The sequence below is a fragment of the Dasypus novemcinctus genome (assembly GCF_030445035.2).
Source record: "Dasypus novemcinctus isolate mDasNov1 chromosome Y unlocalized genomic scaffold, mDasNov1.1.hap2 SUPER_Y_unloc_1, whole genome shotgun sequence".
Classification (NCBI taxonomy): Eukaryota; Metazoa; Chordata; class Mammalia; order Cingulata; family Dasypodidae; genus Dasypus; species Dasypus novemcinctus.
The window spans coordinates 2,954,395-2,970,574 of NW_027261977.1; the positions used below are offsets into that span (position 1 = coordinate 2,954,395).

Below are 16,180 nucleotides of genomic sequence, written 5' to 3' on the forward strand. Positions count from 1 at the left end.
TATGATGAATAAAACTCAAATAGTCAGGAATAAACTTAACCAATAATGTAAAGCACTTGTATTCAGAAAACTGCAATCAATGCTAAAACAAAAATTTAAAAGCCCTAAATAACTGGAAGAACATTCCATGCTCATGGATTGGAAGACTAAATATCATTAAGATGTCAACTCTACTCAAACTGAGATGCAGATTTAATGCAATCCCGATATAATTTCCACCATTAAAGAGAAAATTGAAAACACATTCTTCACATTTATTTGGAAGGGTAAGGAGTCCTGAATAGCCAGAAAAATCATAAAAAGGAAAAGTGAACCCTCGTTTCCAGACTTTAAATCATAATACCTACCTATAGTGGTAAAAACAACATGGTACTGGCATTAAAAAAGGCACAATAGACCAATGGAACCAAATTTATTGTTCAGAAAGAGATCCTCACAGGTATTGTCAAGTGATTTTTGATTAGCCTGTCAAACTTACACAGCTCAGGCAGAACAATCCATTCAACCAATGATGCTGAAAAAATTGAAACATCCATAGCTGAAAGATGGAAAGAGGACCCCTTTCCCACACCTTATCCAAAAACTAATTTAAAATGGATCATAAAAATAAAAGCAAGAACTATAAAACTTCTAAAAGAAATTATTGGAAAATATCTTCAAGACCTGGTGGTAGGAGATAAGAGAAGGACTGAGTGGACTACTGATGCTTAATATATGTAGAAGTTTTAATTAGCTTTACTGCAAAATTGTGGAAATGTATAAAGTTGATGGTAACACACAGTAAGTAACAGCTGGTTTATAAATGGGGATATGACTGAAAATGGCAGTCTAGTTATGTAAATGCCAATTGACAGAATGCTTGATAATAATCTAGGAACTGGATAGCACAGTAAAACAAGAGGTGGGTGAGATGCAAGAGTGTCATTTGTTAACTAGAACAAATATATATCACTACCATAGGGTGTTGGACATGTGAAGAAGCATGGGAAAAATACAGCTGGAGCATCAATGTGAAAGATGTACTGTGTTGATACTGAGGTAGTATGGAAAATGTGAGTTAAATGTACACTATGGACATGGCAATAATCAGATGATATTATTTCATCTGCAGCAAATGACACATCACATTATCGTGTGTTGATGGAGGGGTGTTGTTTGGGAATTCTGCACATGTGCATGATTGTTTTGCATGTTTACAACTTCTGTCATAAAAAAAAAACATATTTAAAAAATAATAATAGGATGGGTTGGGGGAAAAACACACCGAACATAAGAAAATAACTATAATTAGTAGTAAGATTTTGACAGTGTTCTTTCACAGTTTGTAACAAACATCTCATGACAATGAAAGGTATTGGTGAAGGGTTGATGTATGGGACTCCTGTATGATGTTAGGTATGATTGCTTTGTAAGTTCACAACTTTTACTATACACTTAATAGTTTGTGTATGTTCATATATAAATGATTTAAAGATAATAATAATTGGATTGGTTAGGTGGAAAATACTTAGTAGTAATATTTTCTCAATGCTCTTTAATCATTAGTTAAAAAGGTTTAAAAACAATGCAAGTTATTGGTGGTAGGGTGAGATGTTATATATGTTTGTTTAATGTTATATATGTTTGTTTTCTAAGTTCACAACTATTACACATTTATTAAGTATGTTTATGTATGAGTAATATATTTCAATAAATTAAAAACTGTATTTAACATTAAAAAAAAATCCTTTATTGCTGTGGAAAAGGGAAAAGGCTTTGATGTTTGATTTATGGGAATCCCCTATATTGTATGTGTGAATTAATGTGATCTCAAAAATTTCTGAAGGAAAAATTATAAATAAGAAACAAAAGAAAAGAAAGGATGTAGACACTGAGGAAGAAATGAAAGAAAGTGCTTTGCCACTGTACATATTACAGCGATGAAAGGCAAGTCATTCAAAACAAAGTTTTATAGTGTTTTTCATATTTTTAATACATCAACATTTTTAATTTAATATTTCTGAATTAGTATATATTCTATTTCTAAGTTTTACACCATCAATATATTTCAATTTGCTATTAATTGAATTTGGCATTATATTAGGCTTCATTGTTGAAAAAGTTTTTGCCCACCATGATATTCAACTATGGCAGGGGAGGAACACTGGTGTGGGCAGTTATTTATTGGGGGAACATGGGATGGAGGAAAAGAGTAAGGAAAAAGAAACATTAAGGGAATCCATTTTTTAAATAAATTTTAGGAGCTAATGAGTAATTTCTTGAAGACACAAACAGAACAAATCAAGATTACAGGATAGGAAACAACAGAAAGAAGCTTTCTGCTGTAGGTGAAACAATTAACACACAAAAAAAGACATCATCTCCCAAAATGTATCACAGATCCACGGCAAGAGTCAGATAAAGAAGAGGTAAGAAAACCTGATCTAAACTTGGGCTATTGTAAGCATCCAGAGTAAGTTGTACTAATCATCAAAGAAGAGCCTTAACAAAAAAAAAAAAATTAACAATAAAACCCTAGACAAGAGAAAAAATAATCTGACCTTCAGAGTTCACTCATCGTCATACTCAGATGCTTACATACAAGCAAAAAAAATTACAAGCCACACAAATAGATAGATATGACTCACTCAAGGGAAAATTTAAAAGTCCAGAGGGGACACAGATTTTGTAATAATAATTACATATGTTCAAAGAAGTCTCATAATCAAGGGGATGAAGGAAAATATGGTTAAAGAAATAAAGCATATTAGGAAGATAATGAGTGAGCATAAAGAAAAATTTGAAGATGTAAAAAGAAATTATAAGGATATAGGTACAACAGAACAATTAAAAGTACATTAAAGGTGTATAAAAATAGATTTGAAATGGCAGAACACCAGTGAACTACAAGAGAAGAAAATTGAAACCATGCAGACAGAAGAAAAGTAATGCAAAAAAATTGAGTAGGGTCTCTGGAATTTGAGTGACAACATTAAGCATGGAAACATAAGTGTCATGGGTATCCCAGAAAGAGAAGGAAATGGAAAAGTGGCAGATAGAATATTTGAAGAAATAGAGGCCAAAAATTTTCCAACTCTTATGAAAAACATAAATACACATGGCCAGGAATTACAACAAGCTTCCAACACAATACATCCTAATAGATTTACCCTGAGGCTCATAGTAATCAGAATGCCAAAGATAAGGGGAACATTTTGAAAGAAGCAAGGGAAAAGCAATTTATATCAACAGAGGGATACTCAATAACACTGAATACTAATACCTTATTAGAAATCTTGCAGACCACAGGACAATGATATGATGTACAGTAGTACTTCAGTACTTGTTATTAATTGGTTCTGGGAAGCACACAAATAACAAAATTAATGAGTATTAAACAGATTTTCTCCATAAGTAATAATGTAAATACATTTAATGCATTCCCAAATGAAAGAAAATGTACATTTTTAAGGCTATCTCAGACTTACATAGGATCATGTGTTAAAAACTGCTTTTTGACCTTGAATAATAGGGGGAAATGGCAGACAAATGTGTTTATATGGCTAAGAATTTTCAAAAAAGAGTTGGGAGGTCATCAGAGGGGTCACACTTACCTATGCCTCAGCAGGATCCAAGAGACAGCCAAAGAAGATAACACCCCAGATACTTGTTCCCCTAAGGGCTATGGAGAAACACAGATTCTATGGTCATGGCAGATGTCTCTGGAGTTCAGTGCCATGTCAGTGGTTCCTACTTTGGAATTTGTGTTCATGAGTGTGATGGAGGTGGACTCAGCTCGATCTTTCCACACATACTTCTTCTGTTACATTTACTGAACCTGTGGTTGACATTAGGGTTGGAGTATAATCAAGAGACTTGAATCTCTGGACTGTCCATGTGCCAGCTGGGCTCTGAGCCTCAGTAGAGTTGCAATTCCTACCCTCTGGTTCATTGGACTTACCCTGGTCAGCTAACAGGGAGGTGAAGATGGTCAATCATCACACCAGAGAACTGAGAGTGCTTATTACAACTGCAAGCAGGAGAATTGCATCCATCATCCATGTGGAATCTAAGCCTCCTATCAATATAGAGGTGGAGTTGACATAACCATCACAGGGTCCACAGAATGGAGGAACGGAGTATGGATTAGAGTGGACTTATTGATATTCTACTATGGAACTACTGTGATTAATAATGGAAGAAATTGTAGCATTGATGTGGAGAAAGTGGCCACAGTAGCTGCTGAGGGTAGGGAGAGGAAGAAGAGATATGATATGGGGGCATTTTCAGGAGTTGGAGTTGTTCAGGGTGATACTGTAGGGACAGATGCTGGACATTGTATGTCCTGCTATGGCCCACTGAGTAGACTGGGGAAGAGTGTAAACTACAATGCAAACCTCTGTACATGTGGTGCAGCAGTGTTCCAAAATGTATTAACCAAATGCAGTGACTGTCCCATGATGATGAAAGAGGTTGTTGATGTGGGAGGAGCAGGGTGAGGGGGATGAAGGGTATATGGGGACCTCTTGTATTTTTGAATGTAACTTTAAAAAATAAATAAAATAAAGAGAGAAAAATTGTATTATAAAACTGAAAATTCATACTTGTGTAAATGAGAAAAGTTTAAAGGGGACGTCATTTTGACAGTGTTTTATGTTTTACATTTTTAAAATCAGAATTGTTATCAAGATGTTAAAAATAACTTTCAACTGTCAAATAAAACCTTACTTCTGAACTGGGAGTCTAAGTACACTCCTGATGAGTAGTAATCAAGAATATATATGTTAAATGTCGGTGTCTATACTTCTAAATTAGTGCTTGACTTAATTTACAGTGCTTAATATTCCTAAGTGGATGCTGGTCACTACTAAAAGTGTTTCCAAGAATAGTCTTGCATATTACAGGCAATACTGATTTCAGAGTATATCTTAAAAGTAATAAAATTCAGAGATGTGTAATTATGGACAGCTTGGGACATGGCCTTACCAAAGAAGTGAGAATTGTGAGTCAAATGATTGAATTGTATTTCTGTTGATATGTCTAACTTTTTTTTCTGTTTTATATATATATTCATACTCCAGGTGGTGTTATTATATTAACAAATGAAAATTCATAAAAAAACTCTATTCAAATGTCTAAAAATTAGATGGGTGCTTTGTACAGTTAAATGAATACTCCAAAGCCCACATTAGTAAAGCCAAACAGCATAAAAAGTCACATAAAATATGAATAAAAAAAGAAACTATAACTTTTACCATGAATTCTCTCATAATCTTTCTAAAACCTATCATGCCCCCAGGGTCTTCTCCTAAACTTGACTGGGTGTGAAAAGATAGGGGAGATGTAAATTTAGCTCAGAATTCTGTCTACTAGGCATGGAAATTAAAATAACAGAGACAGAGGGGATATTACAGAATAAACCTTGCTTTGTATAGTCTGTCCTGTAATTCCCTAATTAAATTTTAACAGGTTTTGATATGAAATTCTTTAAAAGGCTCTATTCAATTGCTAATAATTAAGTAGGCACATATATATTGGCTAATTAATATTCTGAAGCTCAAATTGGAGAAACCAAACATGATTTTAAAAAGTCATAAAATTTGAAAGAAGAAACTTTTAAATCCTATAGAGATGTGTAATCCATGAATATGTAAAAATTTAATATGAGATAGAAGCCATTATGGTATTTAAAGTGAGAAATGATATGATCAGTGTTAGAGAAAAACAGCATTCACTGGGACATGGAGACTGCGGATTGCAGGTAGGAAGTTTATTGGAAAGCTCTCCCAGTGGACAGGGTTTGAAGAATAGATTTTAGCACCCCCCCCCCCACCTGAGGGTCTGAAGAGTGACTTCATCTTCCCCTGGAGGGTGGTGGGTATGACTTTATTCAGTACATCAATAGGTGGAGAAACAACATATAATCTGGATCCAAATGACCAGGGGTAAGTAGGCTAGGAGGTCTTTGAATGTGGGAGGGGTTTGTGGTGCCTGGGCCTAGAGGCCTGTTATCTGCTCCACTTTGTTTATTCTTGGGGGAGGATGGGTTGCCTTAGCCCATAGGCAGTTTTCTCAGTTAATGGTAATAGAGTATAGCATTATGACCTGTTACTCATTACAACCTTGTAAGGGGGAATCTCTAACATTCTTAAGTCTAGAAGGCCCAGAGTGATGAAAGTACTGAGCTGAACAGTAGGGTGAGGGAATTTGGGGTGTTGTCTCAATCTGGATACTTCCTGCTATCTGGCAGCAGAGAAGGGTGCCCTTCCATTCTATCTGGTAGGTTTTGGGTTCTAGTCTGTAGAGGTTGGTATAGTCACCAAGCTCTAGGTTTTGTCTAGGTTCACGACTATGTTGCAGAAATGAATTTCAAGAGCATATCAGGTTAATTAAGCCAGTAATTTATTAAGGTAGAGAGGAAAGAGAAATGGGAGAAAATAACAGATCATAGGTCCCAGGTAGAGAGGAAGGGGCTGAAAAGTGATAAAGAAGGCTGATTTATAGACTGCAATTTCCATTATGGATTATAAATGCCCAGATTTTACTTGCATCCCCATCCTGGCAGAGGAGAAATGGCAAGAGCAGGGCACAGAGGGCAGGAACAGGCACACCAGGACAGACACCAGGACAGGGTGAAGGCAAATGAGCAAGACAGATCAAGAAGTCTTCATGTTGGTTTTTAAACCATTAATTATTCTGCCCCTTTGCTAATGGCAGGGGAGGAGTTCCAGCTGTTTGTTGTTTTGATTGGTTTCCATACCCATCAATCCCACAGCAAGGCCCAATAATAAGGCCCCTGGAGAATATCCAGGGCTTCTCCTGGCTTCCCAAGTAAATCTTGCTCTGAATTGGATTTCTCATGAGAGTCTTCCAGCAGCCATCTTGGGGTTACTGATATCCACATGTGCTTCTTGCCAGGTTCCAGATCAGCCTAATTCCCTGTCTTATTAGCAGGCTTCAGTATAGTTGTTCTCACAGCAAAAAGATGCCATTCATGTGTTCCTCAGTTGCTGACTGTGGTATTCAGTGTAAGAATCAGATGAAAAGCCATAAGAAACAACTACCAAAAAGAAGAAACAGCAATAGTATCAGTAATGGTGTTATAATGGGTAAAATGATTGATTTTAGGGATGAGAAGAAAAGAAATGAGGATGGTGTCTATAAGGGGATGATAAGAGTTCGTTTGAGAGACTAGTACAAAGAGGTGTGATAGGGCAAAACATAGGATTTCCATCATAGAGAGATTTTAATTGCACTAATAAATGAAATCAGCAAAGTTGCAAGGTACCAATTAACACATAAAAATCATTTGTGTTTCCATACACCAGCAATTAACAATTTGCAATGGAAATTAAGAAAACAATTCCATATACTAATGCTTCTAAAAAAATAAAATACCTAGTTGAAATGTGGACATGGCTTAAGCTGGGTGCCCGCCTACCACATGGAGATCCCAGGTTCAGTTTCTGGTGACACCCAAAGAAGTCTTGGAGAGCAGACTGCAAGTGCAAATAACAAAAGGCCTGGGGTGAGAAATAAATAAAATAAACTTTAAAAAAATCTAGGAATAAATTCAATCAAGGAGGTAAAAACCTGTGCACTGAACAATACAAAATTAAAGAAAACTGAAACTGAAGACTTTAAAGAGGACCTAAGTAAATGGTAAGGCATCCTGGGTTAGAAAAGTTAATATTGGTAAAATGATATTTCTCCCCAGACACTCTACAGATTTAGTTTAATCCCTATCAAAATCCCTGTACCCTTTTTTTTTGCAGAAATGGGTAAGCCAATCCTCAAATTCATATGGAATTGCAAGGGTCCCAGATAATTGACATTATCTTGAAAAAAAACAAAGCTGGAGGTCTCACATTTCCTAAAATCAAAACTTACAACAAAGTTAAAATAAAAATTGTTGCCAATGGTACAAATAAAAGAGTTGAACCTATAAACTTATAGGAGAAATCCTGGGGGAATAATCTTAATGATCTTGGATGATATGAAACCAAGCACATCAATAATTTTTAGAAAACAGATAAACTGGAATTAAAATTACAAATTTTTGTGCATTATAAGGACACTATCAAGAAGGTGAAAGTACAATCTACATAAAAGAAAATATGTGGAAATCACGTATCTGATAAGGTTTTAATATGCAGAATATATAAAGAATTCCCTCAATCTCAACAAAAGAAAGATAACCGGTAAAAAATGGACAAAGGACTTGAATAGACATTTCTACAAACAATATATACAAATGGCCAACAGGAAGATGAAAGGATCCTCAACATCTTTAGTCATTCAAAAAACAAGAAAAATGAAAAGATGCCTACTTTTTAACTAATGAATAGTTATTTTTTAAAAACTTAAAAAGTTTTGGACAGGATGTGGAGGAACTAGAACCCTCAAGCATTGGAGTTTTCAACATTAAATGTAACATAGCACAGCTGTGGAAAACAGTGTGGTGGTTCCTCTAAATTTTACTTATGACCCACCAATACCATACCTAGGCAGACAGACGAAGTAAAAGCAGTGACTGAAACAGTTAACTGTCTATAATCATTCAGAGTAGCAAAATTTACAATAGCCACAAAGTAGAAACAACCCAAACATCCATCAACAGATGACTAGATAAAACAAAAAGTGATATATATACACACAGTGAATGGTATAGTATTTAGCCATAAAAAGAATGACATTCTGATACATGCTACAATATGGATGATTCTCAAAAACATTATGCTGAATGAAATAAATTAGACAGAAAAGGCTAAATACTGTATGAAATTGCAGGAACAAGCAAATTCAAAGACAGAAAGTAAAGCTGAGGGTGCCAGGAACTTAAGGAAGGGAAAATGGGGAAATTAATGCTAATTGGGTTGAGTTGCTGTTGGGGTGATAAAAAATTTTGGTGGTGATGCCAGCACAACATTGTAAAGATAATTAATACTAATGAATTACATACTTAAAAATGGTTAAGACACGAGTTTTATCTTGAATATATAAAGATATACACCACAATAAAATCTAAAGAAAAAATATATATTATCCTAATTTTTTCATCAGATTAATTCCCCTTAATAGCCTTAATTTCCAATACTATAATCTATTTCTACAGCTACTCAACAATTAAGGAAATGGACCAGTCTTAAAATGTGTCTATGGTTAATACTTTTCCAAATTCATACTAGTCTATTTTTAACTGATCTGCATTGACTTTAAAGAATAAGTTATAAATGTTTGACTAAATATAAAAAATGTACTTAGAATAAATGAATTTAAAGAGAATAACAAACTATTAGGCCCGGGTTCAGTTTTCATTTCTATTTAGATGGCAAGCAATTATATTAGCTGAATGCTATACCTTGATTATAGTCAGTATCTGAAAAAACTGATGAGTCACTAGAATTCACACAAGTGAAAATAAAGCAATTTATTTTAGCAAGAGCTTATAAACATAAAAGTTCTTTAAAGTCATTGTTTTCAAACACTATGCCAGGAACATATATACAGGGCCAGACAGCTCATTTCCCCCACACTCCCCTCAACATATCCCAAAAGTCACTTACCTTTGGGATTGCATTGTTACAGATGACACTTCTGAGCCTTCTCTGCAGCAGGCCATGCTCCATACCACTAACTTCTGCCTTCAACAGTTCTAGCTCATTTTTCTCAAGTTTCAATTGCTTTGTTAATCTCTCCATTCTTCCTTGATGATGTAACAGCAAAGCTATAGAATAATACATTACATCATATCAAAGAATTACAGTGAACAAGTAACCTGGAAATTTTATGTACAATATTAATGTTTAAAATACTCATTATATATCCGCTGTCTCCAACTTTGCTTGATATTCACTCCCGTGACTTTCTAATGCTATTCTGCTTCTACTTCTGCTTTCATTTAGCTCTTATAACTGCTATCAAAATGGTATCATGGCAGCGAATGTGGCTCAAGCAGTTGAGCCTCTAGCTTTCACAGGGGAGGTCCCAGGTTCAGGATCTGGTGCCTCTTGAAGAAACAAAAATGAACAACGCCATAGAACCTGCCATGGACCACTCAGTGGACTGGGGGAGTGTATACTATAATGTAAACCATTATCCATGTGGTGCAGCAGTGTTCCAAAATGTATTCACCAAATGCAATGAATGTCCCATGATGACCAAAGAGGTTGTTGATGTGGGAGGAGTGGGGTGTAGGGCGAATATGGGGGCCTCATATTTTTTAATGTAACATTTAAAGAAAAATAGAGAGAGGAAAAAACAGAACAAACAATGAGCAAAACAAATGAAAAAACAACTCAGGGATTCTGAGTACTAGCTCAGTGGTTAAGCACCAGCTTCCTACCTATGAGATCCCAGGTTCTAGCGCCAGTACCAAAATAAAAAGAAAAAAAAAAAATTTGTATCACATATACATCCATCTGTTCTGACAACTTAGTTTCCAAGATTCTCTTTAGCTATATCTACATGTATTTTAAATAGGCTCGATATCAGCCATAACTGAATTAAAATAGTAGTTTCTCCTTAAATTTTGAAATTATCAGATATTTTTTAAGAATCTGAACATACATTTCAAAAATAAACTCTTCTGTATATTTTGTTAGGCCTACTATTAACTAATCTAACAATGTTCTTCATCATTAATTCTACTCCTTTTAAATAAATATTATTTACCATATGAATTCATAAATATGAATACCATACTCAAAAAGATCAAAATTCTTTCATCTCAAAGAATATTAATCTTCCTACTAAGTATGTACTTTTTCCTTTATAGTTCACACTTCTGAAAATATATATTTTGTCTATTTTTTCCTCATTTTTCCTAAGAAACTATTTTTGGATCTTCTTTTCTTGACATTTTCAAAAGTAAAATGTAGGTGACTAGAGATGACTCTGAGGATGACTTGGAAGCATTAACCTTATTCTTAACAGCAACACTATCTTCCAGTTTTTAATAATCTGAACATGGAAAGAAAACTAAATAGCTAATTTAAATTACTTTATTTTGAACAGGAGATTGCCACCTCAAAACAAAGTTTAAGTTTCATTAAACAGCTAAATTTTACCTTCTGTATGGGCATATTCATTAGATCCAGCACTAGAACTCCTCTGATATTTATCATTTCCCTTTTCTTCCCCAGAGCCTGCTGTTATTGAAATGGATTGAATAGGTTCTGATCCTGCAGAATGCTCTTCTTGATCCACTAAATTTAAGAGATTTTGAGTCATGGTTTGGCTTACAGTAATTTTAAAAACTGTAGTTGATACTGGTTTTACCCAAGGAGAGGGTGACAGAACAGATGGAGATCCAGTTGGCTTTGTATACATAATATACACAGAATTAACACTAAAAGGAGGTTTGGTTGACTAGATACTCCTCTTGATAGAGAACCTGAAAGTGATACAGCATCTGTACACAGTGGGTGCTGCTTCGGTGAAAATGGTTGATAAACAAAGGGTGAAGGACTCCTATTAATTGCTGTCCTAGGTCTCTGAGAGGGCTCAATTTTGATTTCCATTTTCTTCATGGATCTGTTTTGATAAGCTAGATGCTGGGAATGGGAGATAGACTACTGGTTGATTTCTCTGTTTCTGTTAACTAGGCAGTCCTTGTTGATATGAATAGGACAGAGTAATTGAAGGATCAATTGGCATAAAAACATGGAAACTTGGGTGGCCCAACTGGGCCTGATGCTGTGGAGAGGTGAAGGATGGACACTGAGAAGGAGGTGGTGAGTGATAAACAGATTGAGGCATCTGGTGTTGTTTGGGAGAATACTGACAAGATTGATAGTGCTGCTGATATTGATAAAAAGGTAAAGGATATTGACTCCAATTATGAATGGGGCCCTGTGGCGAGGGCCACCATATCATTTTCTGAGCAGTTTGTCTTTCTAATGAGCTCTGGGATACCTACCTAATATAAACAGAATAAGGAAGCATATGGACATTGTTTGGAATTTATGGAAGGTTTGTAAATCCCTTCCAACAGTCCGTATAGATGGGTGGTTTGGGGATACTGTAACAGTAATTGGATGTTCTCCACACTAGGTATATGCATCTATGCAGGAATTGTTGCCAGAGGTGGTAAAGACCCTTTCATAGCAGGAGTCATTCTTGTTTGCAGGGAAGATGGCTGTTGAGGTGGCTATGGAAGACAAGCAGCTGCAGTTTGTACTGTTCATTCATTTTTAAAAAATGACTGACTTTGGGACTAGCAGCCAAAGTAGTTGGGAATGAGGATGGTTTCTGAACTAAATGTATCAGTTGTTTACCTGCAGTAGCTATGTATTAATATATCCTTTACTTGAGCTATTTACAAATGACTAGCTACCATTAAGTTAAGCCCCATCTCCTGAGTCATCTGGACTATGGTATTCCATATACTGGTTTGCTACTCTTGGGAAAGGGCTTGGCAAAAGTCTTCAAGATTGTTATTATCCTGGAGACAAAATCTGAAGAAACATTGACAAAATGCCTTGTTAACAGTAATTCTGATTAAGTTGTCACACCGTAAATGTGGTATTAAGCTTTACAGACCATAATTCCAAAAACAGAGGCCCAAAGGGATTCATATTATTTTCAAATACTTAGCTCCCATTTCTAGTACTTTCATGCTGCAACAGAAATGTAAAAATAAGCACATGGACATGGTTTCTCAATCCCAAGTTTTCTCACTCTAAATGTAAGACTCATATTAGACTTTCTGCATCTCAACAATTAATTGTACTAATTTTTATAAGTAACATACATCCCTAATATTTAAAACTGGCAAATGTGGAAATTACAATCAAGTTTCCAAAAGACACTGAAATCACAAAAAAGTAAAGCATTAAAATGAAACTCCTAAAAGCCAAAACAATCAATATTCTAAAGCAACATTTACTTTTTAGAAAAACATTTACCCCAACATAATTTTAACTGTCTGCACTTGTGATGGTTAGGCTAATGTGTCAACTTGGGCAGGAAATGGTGCCCATTTGTTTGGTCAAGCAAGCACTGGGCTAACTGTAAAATATGGACATTTTATGGACTTTAGTAATCAGTGAATTGATGGCATAGATGGCTGACTATATCTACAATCAACTGAGGAGATTACCATCTGCCGATTAGCTAAAGGTCTTAAACAGGGAAGTCATTTCACCATTCAGAGAATTCCCATCTCTACTTCAGACAGTGTGCCCTGGGAACTCATCATGGACCTTCATCCGAGTCCCTGGTTTGTGGTCTGCCCCACAGAATTTGGACCTTTGCAACCCATGGTGGCATGAGATAATTTTATAAAATCTCATACTATTTACAGGTATCTCTTGTTGGTTCAGTTTCCTTATAGAACCCTGAGTAATACAGCACCTTTATGACATATTTAGGCTAAAGAAAAAATCAGCAAAAAAACAAGTCTATATTCGAACTGTGGTCTCACAATGTAGCTGAAAAATTGATCTTTATTATTCTAATAAAATTCTTTTGCCTCTCAATATTCAAAAGTTTTTTCCAATAAAAAGTATCTTGGTATACTTTCAAAACCACTTTATTGATTTGAAATTTTTACATATCCACACAAATTCATATTAAACTTTCTCTTTTAAAAAAATCTAAGAGGCCTTATGAAAGTTTTCCACTAAAACAAAGAATTTTGAATTATTTTTTAAAATGTGTATTATTTGCCTTTATAATAATCTACAGAAGTTTTTCAACTATCATGTATTTTCCTGTTACTCCTATATATCCAAAAACAAACATTACCTATCATATTATCTATCTGTTACATGATATTTTAGATAAGGGTCAAAGAAAATATTCAGCATTGACTAAGCATGAATCAAGTCAGATGAAATGAAATCTAAAACACAACATGCATTACAGTAAGTTTAGAACGGCAGTGCCTTAGAGATCAATGATTTCAACTCATTTCAAATTCAGAGATGAAGAAAGACAAATCTGGGAAGTTACATGGTTTAACAATAAGCACTAAACTTAAACAGAACTAATTCTAGATTTTTGGTCTTCTGAATACCACTGCTCTTTCATTAAAACAGTGATTTCAAAGGAGTGCATATTATGCTAAGAGTAAATTGCTGTATTTGAGAAAGTAAATAGGTCAAGCACAATTTTGTAAAATATGTAATCTAGGAAGGCTAAAGAATTAACTTTGTCACAACTTCATAAATAATTTCTACCCTTCCCTCATATAAAGCTTTAGAAATAAAATTTACACACCTTTTAAGACATTTTCTGATTAGGAAAATGTATTTGTTGAAGTTTAAAAAGAAGAGTACCACAGATCAAGAATATGGTTCTTTCTATCCCATTGAAAAATCATGGTAATAAAAGGGGGAAAAGTGGGTATTAAGAGAAAATTTGGTTCAAAAGATTCAACTGAGTGTCAAATAGAAAGTATCCCTGACAGATATCCAAAGGAAATCAAAATTGGTTAGGGAACATTACATTTGAGAGTTTCATTTGAAACCTCGATTTTGCAGTCATTACCATATAATATTGACCAATAATCCTATATTTAATGTTTTCTACACTGAACTGAGTGAACTAATTAGTAGTTACAAAAGAATCCAAATCCAATAAGACAAAGTTTAAATCTGTCAGCCTTTTCAACAATTTTTAACATATAATAAGTATATTTTCCTACCAAAAATTTTAACTGAAAGTATAAGCTATTAAGTACTATCAATCTAAAAAGTGTTAGAAAGTTGAGAGTGCTGAGTTCCTGGCCAGGGGAGCCCTATCACATTCTCCAATGGAACAGAAACAATCCCCAAGTGCAATGAAAAAGACCAACAAAGACAGATGGTTCAAAATGTGCCCTTGATCCTGATGGCTCCTATTATGCACCTGTGTGCCTGAAATATGACCTAGGCCTAGAGCTGCGGGATGCCTAAGAGTTACCTCCTGAGAGCCTCCATGTTGCTTAAATGTGGCCACTCTCTAAGCCAAACACAGTAGGTAGATGCATTGCCTTCCCCCCAGCATGGGACATGACTCCTGGGATGAGCCTCCCTGGCACCAAGGGATTACTACCCAGCACCAGCTGATGATGTAACTAGAAAAAGATCTTGAATAAAGGGGTCAACTTGGACCAGAATATCTCAGCCTACATGTAATATCACGTGCTAAAAACTGCTTTTTGACTTGGATAAAAGGGGGAAATGGAAAGGACAAGTGAATTTATTTTATTTTTTTGAACTAAACACATCATCTCTTAAAAATTTTTAATAATATATAAATACATTCACAAAAGATTCTGTTGATGTAAAGATCTGAACAAAATTTACAGTACCTACAACAGAATTTACAGATCCCTATAATAGTTTGTAGATTGGTTTAGTTTAGTTACATATATTGCTTTGTTTTAAGAAATACCATTAATACAAATGTATGATTTACAATATACTCATAATAGAGATTCACAAAATAAAATGTCTTTTAAGCATTCATTAGCCAAATATTTAACTTATTATTCTCACTATGATGTAAGAATAATACTCTTTTGCTGGTAAAAGATATATCTCATTAGGCCAAGGACCACTGGGGAGCATCCAGCAAGTTCCAAAGAAAAATCTGGCTACCTTTCCACATAATAAATAGAACAGCAGCAATCTCTAGATATTGCTTAAATATTAACTATGAAGAATCTGCTTATATAAACTGGGCCTTAAGTACATCACCTTTACAAATAAAATTTAAAAATTAGGTTTTCACTTGCCTGTGTATGTCTAAGACAAGATGTTTTACCATGGAGTATGTAGTAGGTTGTAAAATTAACTTTCTTACTCTTACCATGGAAAGAAAACTTTCTTCTCAAAATAATCTACAGAAATAATATGTAAACACATAGAGCTCTGAGATAGGCAAGAACATCTACAAAATTTAGAAATCAAAATGCAAAGGTCTACATTACCCATGTGTGTGAATGCAAATGCTTTCATTAATTAGGGATACATGGAGATTATGAGACCATGTGGAGAGATATATATGGAAATTACAAGATATTACATGGTAAGTATATCATGAAATAAATTATGACAATGTTTCTAGTGACACCATACCTTTAAGCCTTAAGTACTAGAAAGAAAAAACAATAAGAAAACTATTTTTCCTTTCCTTTTTTTAAATAAACTTTTTCAATGGAGAAATGAACTCAACCCTCCTCTGCAAGACACACTAAGCTCTAAATGCTTCA

The 16,180-nt window shown here is 34.7% G+C and overlaps 1 pseudogene; it reads right to left on the reverse strand.

Annotated features, from left to right (window-relative positions):
• Positions 1-8,059: 8,059 nt before the first annotated feature.
• Positions 8,060-14,903, reverse strand: LOC139438574 (TGF-beta-activated kinase 1 and MAP3K7-binding protein 3-like; annotated as a pseudogene).
• Between the last annotated feature and the right edge of the window lie 1,277 nt (positions 14,904-16,180).